This window comes from Lathyrus oleraceus, chromosome 2 (assembly GCF_024323335.1).
Source record: "Lathyrus oleraceus cultivar Zhongwan6 chromosome 2, CAAS_Psat_ZW6_1.0, whole genome shotgun sequence".
Lineage (NCBI taxonomy): Eukaryota > Viridiplantae > Streptophyta > Magnoliopsida > Fabales > Fabaceae > Lathyrus > Lathyrus oleraceus.
Window position 1 is genome coordinate 167,898,853 of NC_066580.1, and position 19,111 is coordinate 167,917,963.

Consider the following 19,111-nt stretch of genomic DNA (forward strand, 5'->3'; position numbering starts at 1 on the left):
ATTCATTTTTAATAGTTTTTGATATTCAAAAAATACAAAAATATTTTCCTAACCTATTTGAATGATGATGGATCTATGAAAAATATTCTCATCAATTTTTAAATTGATTTGAGATCTATTTGAGATTTTAGTTCAATTAGGTTATTTTTATTCATTTTTAATTGATTAAAAATAGTTTCTGACTTTTAAAAATGCTGAAATTTTTTGTCAAACTTTGTTTGACCTTGTTGAACTTAGGATAAATCACTTGGACTTTTCAAAGTTGATTTGAAGTGATTTCGAAGTTTGACCTTTCCTTTATTCTTAATTCAAGTTTATTTTTAATATTAAAAAATGCCAAAAAATATTTTATTCATTTCTTGATTTCCAATCTTCATCTCACTTCTGTTTTTAATTGTTTGACTTTCACTTTCAATGTTATTGGTCAACATATGATGATTGGTACATGGTATTTCATTTAATGCATTTGTATCATTTTGCCTTCTTTCGTCTCCATTTATTCATCTCCTTCTTCTTCTTCTTCTTTTTTTCCTTTTGATCAATGAGTTGAAGGTTGATAAGTTAGCATTGATTAGGGAGACTTAATCTTCCTTGATTCAAATCTAATTCATCTTGATCAATTGATCAAGTGAATGGCTTTGCATTAAGGATAGGTTGTTTTCTAAATCATGCAAAAGGCTTAAACCAATACAAGATCAATTCTCATTTTCTTTTTGGCATGGCAAGTTGTTGGGACTTGGTTCACTAATCAAGACTCCTAACTTGTGTTTGTTGCCTATATTATTATTGACCGGCCTCAGATAGTTGTGACTTCTACATAAGTCCAATTACGATTGCTTAACATAGTGCTAAATTTGCCTTATGGCACACTAACTACTAACACTAACTATTAACAACTAACATTTACTTTTTGCTCTTTACTTTTATGCAATTTACTATTCTTGCACATATTATCCATTTGCTTTTCTCTTTGCTCACTTGAGCACATGTTTATGTTAATGCCATTTGCCATTTGCTCACTTGAGCACATAATTGTGTATATACTATTATGCTTGTGTTTGTTTTAATTGTTGAGAACCAAATGCAAAGAAATGGGCTTAGTTTCTAGGACTTCCCCTATGCAAAGAATGGAGAATTGGACTTAGATTCTAGGACTTTCCTTATGCAAAATTGGAGTAAATGGACCTTAATGAAGAAGATGGATTAGAAGGACCAAATCTCTAAACTCACTCTTGTCCATTCTTGATTTACTTCATGGAACTTTTGATGTGTGTGTTTTTGTGCTAGGGGTTTCTACTTGAGCTTAATTGGAGGACCATTGCCATGATCATTCAAAGTCAAAGATACAAGACACATTGAGGATCTCTTATGAGACTCGTTTAATTGCTTATGCTTTGTGATTGCTTATTCCAAAGGATGGGAGCTACTTGGATCATCAATATGATCTCAAGAGAGGAACTCCTTGTGTGGTTTTATTCTCTCTCCCCCTCACCTCTTGTATGTTTAGGATTTAGCCCTTCTACTTCTTCTCTCCACTCTAACCCAAGCCAAAACTCTTTGTGCAAACATTTAACCATTCTTTTTAAACATTAGAAATCTAAGCCTTATGCTTTTGATTTTCAAACTTTCTTTTCATAACACTTATTTTGAATTGAATCTTTAAGTCAACTTTGACCATTTTTGTACATACTTCTAATTGGTAAATATAACCCATTCAAATGTCTTTTGTGGTTCCAATGGCCACTTTGTTAATCAAAATCTTTCATAACCTTTAGCTATTAGGTTTGAGTTATCCTTGTGGTAGATGTAATACTCACCTATATCCTTAGTGATGGACAATAAGTCTTCCATGCTTATTATAGGGTTAACCCCTCACTAGCATGTTGAAGCTATCCTCACATGGTGGATTTGTGGTTTGGTTGAGTTTTCTCCCTTTGATAACAAAAGACCTTAAGGCTTTTGGACCAATCAATTCACCCATTTGTTTTGAGATTTTTTACCCCGAACTACGAGGTTTTGATCCTAATCTTTTTAAGATGGTACGTAGGCAATGGGTTTATCCATCCAAACACAAAATGTAAATAATTTGTACATTCTCTTCTCACCTCTTCAATCATGTTTGCACAAACAAAATTTTCCACAAAACAAACAACCTTCACAACAAGTATGAAAAGGGCTCCCTAGGAGTACCTAGGATGTTTTTGGTGCCTAACACCTTCCCATTGCATAACCAACTCCCTTACCCAAATCTCTGTTTCTTTTACTAGTTTTTGTTAAAACTATTAGGTTTTTGTTCGCTTTCTAACCATTCCTTTGGATAAATAGAAGTGCGGTGGCGACTCGACTTGTATGATTTACCTTGGATTTAGTCAATATCTCTAATGGTAACGAATACCCCGCTACACCTTCAAATAGTGGTTTGTTCTTCATAGGAATCCTAACAAGACGCTCGAATTCTTCCAACGTTGGTGCTAGCTGGAAGTCTTGGAATGTGAAGCATCTTAAAGGCAGGTCATAGAATTGGGCCAAAGTGACTAAAGTTGTATAGTCCACTCGTTGGTTGAGGATGGTAAGCATATTGCCATAATTCTTCCCAAAGTTGATTCTGTACACCGGGTGCATTTGAGAGACCAAGTCATGTAAGCTCCTTAGATCGGGATCTTTGAACTTGAAAGAGTAAATGTTTCTTTTGCTTGATTCCATGCTTCTTGAGTTCCTGCAACTTATGACACTCAGATTCCTTGGAAATAAAATAATATGAATGTTATGTTATGAATGATGTTATGCATGCTACAGGTAGGTCAACATACAGGTCGTGAGAGTCGGTATCCTTGGTTACTAATCAAAACCCTTTTGGGAGGATGCTAAAGTTAAGAGGTTCCCAAAGTCATCAATCACTATTTAGGAAGGTTATTGTCATGACGAAAACTCATCTGCCAATAACATCCCCTAAAAGAGTCTCTTTTGGGTGAGGCCTTCGTATGGTCCCAAAGAGGAAGACTCCTAGTGGGTCCATACTACACAACTCTCGAGTCCAAGGTTCTAATAAGGTTCCTAGAGTCATAGATCGAGGTTGGGAACACTACTGTAAGGTAGTAATACACCCAAGGGATCTCATCTGATTGGGGTTTTCCATATTAATCCAATAAGTCTGGGACTCTTCAGGTAAATACTACATAACCACCGGATATAATGGGTTAAAAGGTCCCTAGAGTCATTGATCCAACTTGAGAATACTATCGTCGTGACGAAAACTCGTCGGGCAATAATATCTCAAGAATATCTCCTCTAGGCGGGGTTTTCATATCTTCCTAACAAGGAAGACTCCTTGTGGGCGTCCACTACGCAACCACCAACTTAATCTTATGGTTTTTCTCAAACTCGGGTGGAGAGCCTATCTCACAAAGTATCACCAACCAGAGAACCCCAATAATACATAGCCAATAAAACACCAGACAATAATTATGACAGCATAATAATAACAGAATAAATAACAAACACACAAAATTAACACACAATACATCAACTGAACTAAATTAGGCTTCACTCTCTTTTTCTTGGATCTAGTCCCCAGCAGAGTCGCCATCGGTTGTATCTCGAAAAATACAATTCCTCGCGATGGTCACGGAAAAATTACGTTCGAATAAAGTCACACCGAACTTTATTTATCCCAACAAAGGGATAGGAAAATATCGATAAAACCTTTAGGAAATGGAATAATGGTCGTCGCAACCATATTCGGGTTCAGGAGTGGATTACATAAAGGGAAGGTATTAGCAACGGGAACCTTTTAGTTCTAATTTGCATTTCGAGTGTTAATTTATGTTTGTTTGCTATCTTTAGGTTATAAAATATTAGAAATTGAAATGGATGAGAACCTCAGAAAGGGAAAGGGGAGGTTTTTTATTAGTGTGCTCGCCAAGATCTCGCAACCTCGTGCTTACGTATCCTTACAGTGCAATAAGGAAACCAGAGCATTCATAGTTCGGGTAACTACGGTTGGTTGGTGTATTTTTAGTGAACAATTGTTTAGATCGCATTCTAATGGCTAAACATTGGTTTGTCTACTCTCAGCGGAGGCTTATGCATTGGCTTGTTGTATGCATTAGAAAGTATTAACAGTGTTCTTTCTGAAAATAGTTTTGGTCATACGGGGGTGACAAGTTGGATTAATATGTTGGGTGTTTTTGATTTATTGAGACGTTTTTGGTTGGATGATGATTACTCGGATAGTTGAGTAAGACAACTCGTAACCTAACAGTCGGGAAGGGGAATAGAAGACTCTAGACCACCTTCTTTTTCATCCTTAATTATATAAAGGATCTGATAATAATTAAGGTGTTTTAAATGGATGACGAATACTCGGATAATCGAGTAAGACAACTCGTATCCTAATAATCGGGAAAAGGAATAGAAGACTCTAGACCGCTTCCTGTTTCATCTGAGTATTTATGAAAATAAAGTTGTATATGGTTGACGTATTTTAGAATGAACGACAAGTACTTGAATGACTGAGTAAAATAACTCATATCCAAGCATTTGAGACGAGGAGTTGAAAGCTCAAAACCATCTCCTTATTTGTATAGTTTGTTACGAAAATGATTTGATTAAGTTGTATGTTTGTGGAAAAATGACAATTGTTCGACTGACCGAGTAAGAGAACTCATATTCAACCAATTGAGGAGAGAAGTTGAAGACTCAAAGTCATCTTCTTTTTCATTTCATTATTATAAAAGTGTTTTGATATAATCGGGGTTTGGAAGTTTGTAAAGGAAAGACAATTATTTGACTAACCAAGTAAGAAAACTTGTATTCAAATAGTTGAGGAGAAAAATTTAAGACTCAAAGTTATCTCCCTTTTGGTTTCTTGTTATAAAAGGATTTGATTTATTTGTGCTTGAGTGGATTAGAAATGACGATTATTCGACTAACCGAGTAAAAGAATTTATGTTCAAATAATCGAGGAGACGAGTTGAAAACTCAAAACCATCACCTTTTTTATTCCTAAATGAAATAGTATTTAATTGTGATTAAGTATTTTAATTTAATTTTAATAAAGAATACTCGATGTCGGATCGAGGTTTAAAATTTGTATTTTGTGAATGAATTGAATTTATTTAGTGAACAATTCATCTAATCGATTAATTAAAATCGAATAGGTCTCATTGTAAAAAGGCCCAAGAGTAAGCCATGTGAGGTTGATGGCGACGCTTTAAAAGCGATCGACTTACAAAAGGTGTTTGAAAATGGGCTCGACTTTGAATCGAGAAGTTTAATTTGTTAAAAAATTGGTTTGAATTGATGGCATGGGAATGGTTTATCATAAAGGTACCACGACATGCATATAAACTTGAACACTTATACAAATGACTAAATGAATATTAACACACATAAACCTCATAAAATCCAAAGAAATGAATAATTATATAATTGAAATAACTAATGATAATGATAATAATAATAATAGATAACCAAACAATTTTAATTATTTTTTAGAAATGATAATAGCAATTTAATTAATTTAGAAAACTCTATTTAAATCAAGTAAGTAAAAAAGGACTATATAAAAATTAAGATAAAACAGTTTCAGCCTTGGGATAGAAACCAAGCCCAAAAATAAACTGTAAAAAAAACTAGGCAAAGGGGGGTTTAATTAGCAAAACGAGTATGGGCCCAGGTTTGACTGGCCCAAAACGAAACAAATAAGGCCCTTAAGGCATGGTCAACTGTTACGACTTCGTGCGGGTGCCTGGGACCGTCAGATCAAGAAGTTTGACTTGGTCTTTAGATCAGGCGATGGACAGGAGAAGATACACCACCATACGGTGGGGGGATCCACACGGGATCCCCTAGTTGACTCAGCAGTCAACCGCGCGTGGCGTGTTCTGGGGAGTCCATTTGGCCTTCATGCATTTACTCTCACCACTATACAAAATCGTTTCTTGAGAGAGAGTGAGAGTTCATTTGACACTCTTGTGTCTCTCTCTTCAGCCAACACTCTCTCTTGCTCTACAATTTCCGTCATAAACCATGGCCGAAACCTACCGGAGAATACGGTGGTGGTCGGCCAACCGTGGCGGCACCGCCTTCTTCTCCGGCGACCCCCTACCCCAAAACCTAAACTTCCAAACACAAACCCCACCTTACTTGTGCCGGTGACCATGAATCCGGCCTCGGTTTAACCTAAATGTTCTTCCTCCGACCAGATCGGCGCCCTATCAAAACGGAGATTCGAAACTCCGTTCAAGTCTCAACATCAACCACACGTGGCAAGTGCTAACAGACTCAAACCCAATAATTGGTAAGAAAAAGTTTAAAAAACCTTAACCCTAATTTCAAATTTAAACCCACCAATCATTGTGATTTTAATAAATTAACAAAGGGTTTTTGTTTTATTTACAGCAATGAACGAAATGGCGTATGAATTTCAAGCGAAAAAGGAGAGAAAAGGGCTACTTGGTTCGACTTGCGTCGTCAGCGACGTGGGCTTTTCTGTCACGACTTAGATAAGTCCTTTCCTTTCCTTTAACTTTTTGTCTTCTTCTGTTCTTCTCTCTGAATGCTTTGTGTTGAATGAAAAAAATTGTTTTTGATTTCTCTTCCTCCTTTGATTCACCCTCGTCCGTTTATTGTCCTCTATTCTGGGTATTTAAGTTCTTCTCTTCTTCATGATGGATTTTTTAAGTCCCAAGATAATTTGTCAGGATATCTTTAGCTTATCCCAGATTTCATGGGATTTGTCTTTATGGATTTGTTGTTGTTTGAACTGGTTACGAAATACCTTTTTGGGTGTTCATGTTGGTTCTCTGTCCAAAGCCTTAAACTAATCAATTCATTCATTATTCTTTAGTTTTTTAAGTGTTTATTGATAAGATTTTTGACTTGAGTTGTTTTCCTCGCAGGTTACAAAGGTGAAACAACCCCTATTTTGGGAAGAAGTCTGCGCCATCTCTATGAGGTAATTGGATTAAGGCGCCTTGATTCAAACGACGGACTTGGGCAATTCACTCATTGGAGGGCTCTGTTTCCAATAGCAATATAATCTAGTTATTCAATTGTAACATTTTGATGTAACACTTTGTATTTTGGATAATTGTATTAACTTTGGGACTATTTGTAACATATGTATGGTTCTAATCTTAAAACTTTATTTTTGTTTAATCAATCAAAGTGCTTAAGTCTTTATCTCACTCTGAAAACGGTTTGGGCCACAATGTAATAAAAATGGACTTTCACAAATGGTTGCCCCTTAATTATGTTTATTATTGGCTTAAATAATCATTAAAGGAACAACACATACCATAAGCATTAAAAGTTCAATTTCAACCAAAATGAACCTTAAAATGTTGTCCATCACGAAAGTCCCTTCCAACAATTGACCTTAGATTGAATCAAACATATACATGTTTCAAAAGATGCAACTTTAATTTAGGGACCTATGATGGACTTAGAATTTTGGCATAAATATTTGGGGTATGAAAATGGGCTAATAACAAGTGATCATAAAAAAATAATCATGGCTCTTAATACTTACTAATAAGCAAATGGACTTTGGGTTAGTAATGTAAAAGAGATTTGAACCACACTTTGGACTGGCAATATTAACTATGGACATGTTGATGGGAATGGGCCCTTTTTTAAAGCCAAAAGATCTTATGGATAAACAAAAATGAGCCTTATTAACCAATAAGTCCCAAAATGCACATACCATCCCATGCCTTAGTAACAATAATAAGAGACAAATGCGACAGATGTTTTCTTGAGTCATGTACAAGGATCTTAACAGATGAAATGCTACTGAAAATTTGATGTCATTGAGGGTTTTATTTAGAATAATCATGTGAGTATTGAATATGTCTTTAGAAATGATGGGGAGTTTGGAGTAGCTTAGGGCTGAGAAACCCTAAGGTAGAGTTTATGCCTTATAACATCTGGTGGTGAATGCTGGTGAAAGATTTTTCTTACCCGAACAAAATTGGGGTATGACAAGGCCCATAAAATGATTGTTCAAAGGTCCATAATTAAGTTCAGATGTGTTGAAGTAAGCTTGGAATGCAAGGCAAGTGAGCATTGTTGTTTGAAGTTTGATCCATGACACATGATACTAGCCTGTTTAATCCATGTGCAGCCTATGCATTTCTCATCCAAAATGCATGAATTTTAGCTCTTTGGAAAGGTGAGATCATGAGGAACAAGTTTGATGTTGAACGCTTTTTCATTTTGAGATTGGAACTTGGAGATATTTGAGATGGAAGTTTGGAAAATTTTGACATATTGAAATATTTCTAAGTGTCAAGCCATATGTCTCAATATTCTACCTTGCTTAAAGTTTTACGGGATCTTCAAATGAGAAAAGTATATTCATAAAAGTTGTAGCTCTCTCAAAGACCTTTAAAATGGTCAGCAATTTCATGTCATTTGGATTTGAAATGATAGAGTTATGCATTTTTGAAGTTTGGAAAAATCATTTGATCAATGGTATAGTTCAAAAGTGACCTATAATGTAGCCTCATATCACATGTGCAAATAAGTTGAATTAGCTCCCACTCAAAACATCAAAATTGAATTAGACACATTGAACTTGATTGTGAAACTCGGAAATCTTTGATCTCACAAAAATTGAGCAGGTTATGGCCTTGGGAAGTTGACTTTCAAATTAGGGTTTAGACAAAATGACCTATAATGTTTCAACATAGAAAGTGATTTACCAAGCAAAACTAGCTCAAGGTCTCAACATGAAAGTTGTTTATAATGTCATTTAGAGTAAGTTTTCTCTTTGAATCATTTTCATATGGTGAAAATTGTAGGAGATAGGGTCTAGGGAGACCCAGTCTGATCAGATGAATTCATCTGGCCAACCACCATCAACCAACTTGCTAATTCTCAACTCTCTTGACTTTCTTGGCTCATGGTAGATCATATATGCATAAGATGATGAAATTTGAAATGTACCTTGATAATTTTGATCAATTGGTGAGATAGCTTATTGGAGAAATTACTCAAGATACCCAGTCAACCTATGGTTTCCAAGGCAAATCACCCTCAAACTCTTGAAGCAAACTTGATCAATATAACATGTAGAAACAATTGGGGCTCATACATGATGCTCATAACCATTCTTGAATCAATTCTTGATGGTTCTCTTTGTTCATGAGGGTCTCAAACCCTAGATGTGATCAATGAATCAAGGAAATCATGTACCTTACCTACAAAAGAGTTAGACAACTACAAAGGCATATTTTTGGTATTTTGGTTAGTAAAAATGATAAAATACAAGTATGATATAATCAGAAAATGTTTGGTGATCTCTCACCAAAACAAACCCAATGACAAGGGGGGTATGAAGGATGCCAAGGTATGATCCCAATGCTAGTGCTTGTGATGAAATGCATGAGGGATCTTAGGGTCAAAATTGGGGTCTTACAGTAACCAAGTGATTGCAATTTGAAACTTCATTTGATACATCATTCAAGATCCCTTTGAGTTCATCTGTAACATGATCATTGTGAAGCTGTTATTTTGAACTTGTGACTCTTGGAATTCATCTATTACATGGGCTAATTTGAAGAAGAACATGGAGTGGCTAAAGCTTGGATGTGGCTATCTTTATTTGATGCCTTTCTCTTCAAGATAATATAATTGTGCATTTGTGTGTTGCTTTATTCTAAATGTCCAAGGGAATTTGGGTTTCTATTGACATTCTTGTCTCTTGGATTGCTACCCATTGGTCAGATCTTTTCAACCCTTAACTTTTAATTTTGTGCATAGGATTAGTCTCTTCATCTTCTCCCCATTTCTTAAATTTCAAAATCTCTCCCTCCTTTTTAAAAAAAAATTTGTTTGAACTTGTTTTGTTCTAAACTTTGACCACTTTGCAAAAAGATAGAAACTTTGGCCTTATGCCATTGCATTTTCAAACTTCTTTTCTTAAATCAAACTTGTAAATAAACTTAACTATACTTGACTTAAACTTTCAAAAAAGCCAAAAAGAACTAACTCATTCAAACCATTTTCAGGCCTTTGTGCCTTTCAAACATAATTTTTGTTAAAAGCAATGCATCCACTTTGAAATTTGTATCACAAACTACGAGGTTTTGATCCCTCATTTTTATGTTGGTACGTAGGCACAAGTTCAAAGGTCTTGTCAAACACAAAAATATAATTAATGAATTCTTTTCTCATCCCCACATTCTATTTGTTTGTAAACATCATTTTTGTACCAAATACATATGCACACAAAAAGGGCTCCCTAGGAGTACCTATGACACTTTGGGTGCTAGCACCTTCCCTTTGTGTAACCGACCCCCTTACCTGTAATCTCTGTCATTTTATTAGTTTTGATTTGAAAACTTCTTACTTTTGGGTTTTGTTCGTACTTTTTCCCTTTTCCCTTGGAATTAATAAAAGCGTGGTGGCGACTCTTGTTATTTTATGTCTAGCTTATCCATAGCTTGATGATCATGAATTTACCGCTACACTACCCCCTGAAGTATGAAGTCCAGAGGCTGGTTAAAAGTGGAATGGTGTCCTTTGAGAATCGCGCGCCGAATGTCAAAGTTAACCCACTACCTGCCCATGGAAATTCATTTGTTAATATGGTGGACGGTTGTCCCGGGGAATTTAAAGTATATGATGTATACTTCATTAGAAGGTCCTTGGTGAGGATGCACAAGGATATCTGTTTTGTAAGCAAGTGTGAGCATGACCATGATGGTTGTGCAATTTGCAGTGTTAATTCTAGAGGTTGTATGATTGTGAAAAGAGACATCCAGAGGTTGATGGATGAGGGCATGATTTAGATTCTCCAGTCCCGTCACGTGGATGACGATGTGAATGTTATTGTTCCCATTATCAAAACTTCTGAAAGGGTAGTTATCCAGTATGATAGCAACAGTAGTAATAGTGTCAGCAACAGATCGGTATCGCCGTTGGTAATATGGTTAGCATGCCCCGTACCATATGCATCTAATAAGGTTATCCCATATCAGTACAATGTTGCTATGCTAGAGAATGGTCAAGAGGTTCCTTTGCCTACGACCAGTTCTATTGTGAGTATAGCTAATGTTACTAAGGTGACCCACAGTGGTTATGTCTTTAGGTCGGTGTTCCCGAAGGATGTGGAAGATATATATGTTAGCAAGAAAGTTGATGTGTCTGTGGTAGATTCTGTTAGCGCTCCAAAGTGTCAGTCTGGTGAATCCAATGGTTTGAAGCCTAGTGGTGATGATGAGGTGCTCAAATTGATTAAGAAGAGCGAGTTCAATATGGTGGAGCAGTTGCTCCAAACTCCCTCCAAAATTTCGGTGTTGTCTCTGCTAATGAACTCAGAAGCTCACAGAGAAGCATTGCAGAAGGTTTTAGAGCAAGCGTGTGTGGAACGTGATGTTACTATGGATCAGTTTGATCATATTGTGGCTAACATCACTTCCTGCAACAACCTCAACTTTTGTGATGAAGAACTCCCCGAGGAGGGTAGAAATCATAACTTGGCTCTATACATTTCAATGAATTGCAAGGAGGACACTCTGTCAAATGTGTTGGTTGACACCGGTTCTTCATTGAACGTACTTCCGAAGTCAATTTTGTCAAGGCTTTTGTACCAAGGAGCTCCTATGAGATATAGTGGGGTGATCGTCAAAGCTTTTGACGGTTCTCGCAAAACTATGATCGGTGAAGTGGACCTTCTTGTGAAGATAGGTCCGAGTGATTTCTAGATTACTTACCAAGTAATGGATATCCACTCGGCATATAGCTTCTTATTAGGAAGGCCATGGATACATGAGGCAGAAGTTGTTACTTCAACGTTGCATCAGAAATTAAAGTTTGTCAAGAATGGAAAACTTGTTATTGTTGGTAGGGAGAAGGCTTTGTTGGTAAGCCACCTGTCATCTTTCTCTTATGTAGAAGTTGAGGATGAGGTTGGAACTCCATTCCAAGCTTTGTCTATTGCTGAGGAAAAGAGAGTTGGGGCACCCATGTCCTCATATAAAGATGCGCAGAGAATTGTTGAGGATGGCAAGTATGATCAGTGGGGACAAATGGTAGAGGTCTCCGACAATAAGAGCAGATACGATTTGGGTTTCCAACGAGGTTCATCAATGGTTAGAGCTGAAGATGTGCAACCCGATTTGTGTAGCGGAGGGTTCATTCATCGTAATGAACAACACTTAGATGTCATGATCGAGGGTGATGAAGATGAAGACTGCACCAATTTTGTAACACATGGAAAAGCTTGCAACAATTGGACAGTTGTTGATGTTCATATAATTGTGCATCAATCTAAGTAATTGCTTTTGTTTGTTTTTTGAAAATCCTTCTCCTATGCCTAAGGGTGAAGTGAACATTGTTTGGGCATTTTCAAATTTTGATCATCAATAAAATATAATTCTATTCATCCACATCTATGATGTTTCATTTTTGCTTTTTGCTTTTTCTGAAAATTTTAATCACAAAAAACATAAATAAATAAATTTGTCCATCTGCATAATATTTGGTCACAAATCACTTCTCTAAAATCAAAATATCAAATCTTTATGCAGGTTGGTTTCTAAACCCATTGAATACAATCATCTTTCTCCTTCTCCAAATTTTGAATTCCCTGTGTTTGAGGCCGAGGAGGAAAGTGATAAAGAGGTGTCCGATGAATTGTCTCATCTTCTTGAGCATGAGGAAAAAGCCATTCAGTCGTTCAAAGAGCGGATTGAACTAGTCAACTTGGGTTCCGAGGATGATGTGAAGGAAGTCAAGGTTGGGTCTCAACTGTGTCCAGATGTTAAGAAGGGGTTGATTGATCTTCTCTGAGAGTATTCAGATGTGTTTGCTTGGTCCTATCAAAAGATGCCTGGTTTGGATTCTGAGATTATGGAGCATAGGTTGCCATTGAAGCCGGAATGCCCGCCAGTCAAGCAGAAGTTGAGGAGAACTCATCCTGATATGGCAGTAAAGATCAAAGAAGAAGTGCAAAAGCATATTGATGTCGGTTTCCTTGTGACTGCTGAGTATCCATAGTGGGTGGCCAATATTGTGCCTGTTCCGAAGAAGGATGGAAAAGTTTGTATGTGCGTTGATTATAGAGATTTGAATAAACCCAATCCAAAAGATGATTTCCCTCTGCCACACATTTATATGTTGGTAGACAATACAGCTAAATTCAAAGTCTTTTTGTTTATGGACGAATTTTCTGGTTATAATCAGATCAAGATGGCACCCGAAGATATGGAGAAGACCATATTCATTACACCCTTGGGAATATTCTGTTATAGAGTGATGCCTTTCGGTTTAAAGAATGCTGGTGCAACTTACATAAGAGCAATGACTACTCTTTTTCATGATATGATGCATAAAGAGATCAAAGTCTATGTTGATGACATGATTGCTAAATCCATTGATGAAGAGGAACATGTTGAGCATTTGTTAAAGCTATTCCAGCATTTGAGGAAGTATAAACTCCACTTGAATCCCAATAAGTGTACATTCGATGTTCGTTCTGGTAAGTTGTTGGGCTTTATTGTCAACGAGAAGGGTATTGAAGTTGATCCTGCCAAGGTAAATGCAATACAAGAGATGCATGTGCCCAAAACTGAGAAGCAAGTCAGGGGTTTTCTCGGCCGATTGAATTATATCTCAAGATTCATTTCATACATGATTACCACATATGCGCCTATATTCAAGCTTCTTCGGAAAGATCAGTCTTGTGATTGGACCAAAGACTTCCAGAAAGCTTTTGACAGTATCAAAGAGTATCTGCTTGAGCCTCTGATTTTGTCTCCGCCTGTTGAAGGAAAACCATTGATCATGTTTTGACTGTGCTTGAAGAGAGTATGTGTTGTGTTCTATGTCAGCAAGATGGGACTAGAAAGAAAGAATATGATATTTACTACCTCAGTAAGGAATTCACCGATTGTGAGACTCGGTATTCTACGCTTGAGAAGACTTGTTGCGCATTGGCTTGGGCTGCTAAGCGTCTGCGTCAATATATGTTGAGTCATACTACTTGGCTGATATCCAAAATGGATTCAATCAAGTATATTTTTGAGAAGCCTGCTTTAACTGGGAGGATTATCTGTTGGTAGATGTTGTTATCAGAGTATGATATTGAATACCGATCTCAGAAAGCTATCAAAGGTAGTGTCTGGGCTGACCATTTGGCTCACCAACCGATTGAAGATTATCAGTCAGTGCATTATGATTTCCGTGATGAAGAGATTTTATACTTGAAGATGAAAGATTGTGATGAACCATTGCTTGAAGAAGGGCCAGAACCTGGTTCCCGTTGGGGCATGGTATTTGATGGAGTTGTTAATCAATATGGTAATGGCATTGGGGCAGTAATGATTACTTCTCAAGGCACGCATTTTCCGTTTACAGCTAGATTGACTTTCAAGTGTACAAATAATATTGTTGAGTATGAAGCCTGCATTGTGGGGCTTGAAGAGGCCATTGATCTCAGAATCAAGTACTTATACGTCCATGGAGATTCAGCTTTGGTTGTGAATCAAATCAAAGGTGAATGAGAGACGAATCAACCCGGTTTGATACCATATAGAGATTATGCGAGGAGGATTTCAACTTTCTTTACAAACACTACGCCAAAAACTGGAATAGACAGCGCACCTTAGAGGGCGCTTTATTACAAAAGCGCTCTCTAAAGTGAAGCGAAAAAATAAGGAGCAATAGACAACGCACTTTAGAGGGAGCTTTTGTAATAAAACGCCCTCTATGGTGAAGCGAAAAAATAAGGAGGAGATAGAGGGACAACAATACATGGCGCTTTTTAGAAAGCGCCCTCTAAGGTTACCCTTAGAGGGCGCTTTTAATAAAGCGCTGTTATAAGTCCATGTGCATTTCCAGCTTATAAAGCGCTTCTGGAAAGCCTTAGAGAGAGCTTCCATAAGCGCCCTCTTAGGCCCCCTTTAGAGGGCGCTTTTTTTCCACAAGCGCCCTCTAAGGTCCCCTTTAGTAAACATTAAAATTATAACATACTGCGCATTTTGTTATTTCACTCTCTGTTATTTTCGTTCTTTTTCACGTTAGGGTTCTAAGGCGTTCTCCTTCCACCTCTGTTAGATCTACGACGTTTCCTCCTTCTACCAATCAAAGGTACACGATGCATACATTATTACTTGCATTATTGCTTTGTTTTAGCTTTGCCCCATTTCAGTTTTATGTTATTGTTGTCTATGCTACGTTTGTTTCGACCTGTAAAGTTTCAATATTCATAGTCATTTAAATAGTTTGGGTTTATTAGGCAATTGACGGTTGGTTTTTAGTGACCATGATAGCGCATGCAATGGGACTACATTACCCAGTAGTTAGGGTTATACGACCTATGAACATCTGATTTTGTGTCAACACCAGTATCATTAGAAACCTAGGTCCGAATGTGTTTGAATTCTTCATTAACAGCCAACCAGTACATAGCGTAGCTAGTAACTTAAGAAGTTTAGGTATGGATGTTATTTGATAGAGTAAATGGAGACATGAATGCCCTGCACAGAGTATCTTCTGAAATTGGTTTCTCTTCTGAAATTGTTTTTTGTTTATTCTAATTAATAATGGATAATACATGGATGTCTTCCAATCGATTGTCGAGAGAGTACGAGAATGGGATATCAGAATTCGTTAAGTTTGTCGTTGCGCACGCCGAAGACCCCAGTAGAATGATATGTCCTTGCTTGGGTTGTTGTTATGGGAAACGGGTTGACGCAGTTCAGTTGACATCGCATCTAATGAGGCATGGAATTGATCGAAGTTATACATGTTGGAATTTGCATGGTGAGAAAAGTAACGAGAATGTTGAACCGGGGGATAGTACGACCTATGCCTCAAACTATAGTGGCGCAGATACATACGATTGTGATCGAGTTGAAGAGATTGCAGAAGCACTTGAAGGAGATCTTAAGGATTGTCCCGAAATGTTTGAGAGGTTGGTAAGTGATGCAGAGAAACCTTTGTATGATGGTTGCACTAAATTCACAAGATTGTCTGCGGTATTAAAGTTGTACAACTTAAAGGCGGGCAATGGATGGTCGGATAAAAGTTTCACAGAGTTATTAGCCCTTTTGAAAGATATGCTTCCTGAGGATAATGTTCTTCCCAATCGAACATATGAGACCAAAAAGATGTTGTGCTCTATTGGCATGAGGTATGATAAGATACATGCATGTCCAAACGATTGCGTTTTGTTTCAAAATGATATGCATCGTTAAATGAGTGTCCTAAATGCGGTGTCTTGCGATATAAGAACAAGTTGTCTCCAGCAAAAGTCTTATGGTATTTTCCTGTTATTCCGAGATTTAGACGCATGTTTCGTAGTGAAACCGATTCAAGACACTTGACCTGGCATGCAGATGAAAGAATTATAGATGGAAAGTATCGACATCCGGCAGATTCACCACAGTGGTTGAAAATTGATAATGATTATCCTGAATTTGGAGAAGAATCAAGAAACCTTCGCTTGGCATTATCTACTGATGGAATGAACCCACACGGTATCCAGAGTATCTCACACAGTACACGGCCTGTGATTATTATGATTTATAACCTACCTCCATGGCTATGTATGAAGCGTAAGTACATGATGTTGTCTATGTTGATTTCTGGACCTAAACAACCAGGGAATGACATAGACGTGTACTTGAAGCCCTTAATCGAAGATTTAAAGATTTTGTGGGAGACCGGTGTGGAGGTTTATGATGGATATAGGAAAGAAAGTTTCAACTTGAGGGCGATGTTGTTTGGCAAATTAATGATTTTCCAGCATACGGAAATCTATCAGGGTATAGCATAAAAGGTCAATGTGCGTGTCCTATTTGTGAAGATAAAACAGATTGGAAGCGCTTGGAGTTTGGTCAGAAGAATGTCTTTCTCGATCATCGGAGATTCTTAAATTCAAATCATCACTACCGTGGATGGAGAAAGGCGTTCAATGGAGAGACAGAACAAGGCAGAGCTCCACCTATATTGACGGGTGATCAAATTTTTGAAAAGGTGAAAGATTTGGATACTCAGTTTGGCAAGCCTTTTGCCCACACACTTGTCAAAAGTGGGTGGAAGAAGAGGTCAGTTTTTTTTGAATTGTCGTATTGGAAGTCCTTGTATGTGAGACATTTTCTTGATGTTATGAATATTGAAAAAAATGTATTTGAAAGTGTTATTGGCACGTTACTCAATATACAAGGAAAGTCTAAGGATGGCCTTAAGGCAAGAAAGGACTTGATAGCGATGGGAATAAGAACTGAATTAGGACCCTTGAAGAAAGGAAAACAAACATATCTACCGCCTGCTGCTTATACTCTATCTAGAAAGGAGAAAAAAACATTGTGTAAGTTTCTAAGTGAAGTTAAAGTTCCAGAAGGGTACTCTTCAGATATTAGAAGACTTGTGTCTATGAAAGACCTCAAGTTAAAGAGTTTAAAGACCCATGATTGCCATGTTATAATGGAACATTTTCTCCTAATAGGTATACGTTCTATTCTTCCAGAAAAAGTAAGAAGCTCTATAACTAAGTTGTGTTCTTTCTTCAAGTCAATTTGCAGTAAGGTGATCAATCCTGCGATCTTACCAATGTTGCAAAAAGAAATCGTTATTACTTTGTGTGAGCTTGAAATGTTTTTTCCTCCATCATTTTTTGACATAATGGTACATCTAGTTGTTCATCTTGTGAAAGAGACACAATTGTGTGGACCAGCTTATATGAGATGGATGTACCCTGTTGAACGTTATATGAAAATATTAAAAGGGTACGTGAAGAACCGAAGTCGACCAGAAGGTTGTATGGTTGAAAGATACATTGTTGAAGAAGCGATTGAGTTTTGTACTGAATATTTGTCTAATGTTCAGTCAATCGGACTCCCCAAGTCTCAGCTTGTCGAAAAGAAAGAAGGAAAAAATCTCATTGGAAATAAAATCGTGGCAGTATCAAGGGTCGAACGGGATCAAGTGCATTTGTATGTTTTGCACAATGAGAATGAGGTTGAGCCGTATGTTGAAATTCACAAGGATGTTCTCCGAGGTTTAAATCCCAATAGAAATGAAAATTGGATAGTACGAGAGCACAATCGATGTTTTATACCTTGGTTTAAGGATCATATTTATTCAAAGTATTATTCAGATCCCGCTTCAATAACAGAAAGGTTTAGATGCTTAGCATATGGTCCAAGTTTCCATGTTTTTTCTTATAGCGCATACGCGATTAATGGATACACATTTTATACCAAAGAACAAGATGATAAAAGTACTATGCAGAATAGTGGTGTCACCGTGGTAGCTGAAGCAATGCACATATCAAGTGTGAAGGACTTAAACCCCAAATTTGCAAATCTGTCGTATTTTGGTGTTATCGAGCGCATTTGGGTGTTTGATTATGAGAAGTTTCAGATTCCTATATTTGGTTGCAAGTGGGTTGAAAATAATAACGGCATTCGAATGGATAAGTCAGGATTTTTGCAAGTGGATCTTAATAGGGTGGGATACAAAGATGAGTCTTTTATTCTAGCCTCTCAAGCTAGACAAGTGTTCTATGTCAATGATCCGAAAAGTACGAAATGTTCTATAGTTCTTTTTTCCAACAAAGTAATTGATGAAAACACTGGAGATCAAGGTGATATTGATGTTGAGATTGAATCGTTTACCAGAAATGATCAAGATGAGAATATTATATCAAATGATTCATATATTAGAAATGATCATAATGAGGGTATTTGGATCAATCCAACCGTCTGTGTTGTTAAGAGACATGTAGAACATATTCCAACCAAGAAAAGAAAGAGAACTTAGTGAAAAAGGTACAGGTCAAATGATTTTAATTGTTTTCTTTATTACAGGTAAAATGACTTTTATGATTTTAATTGTTTTTACATTTGTCATCTGATTTTAATTGTTTTCTTTATTACAGGTAAAATGGCTATTATGAAGTCAATCATTCGTGCAAGGGGCAAGGGATACTTGAAAGTATCAATTGATATTTGTTTAGATGGAGATGTTCCATTGTCATCAAGCCTCATTCGCGTAGATGATGATGCTGGATATTTGAAAGTATCCCTCTACGACAATGGAACATGTCCATCTAAACAAATATCAATTCTATCTTCAAAAGATAAGGGACCAAAAA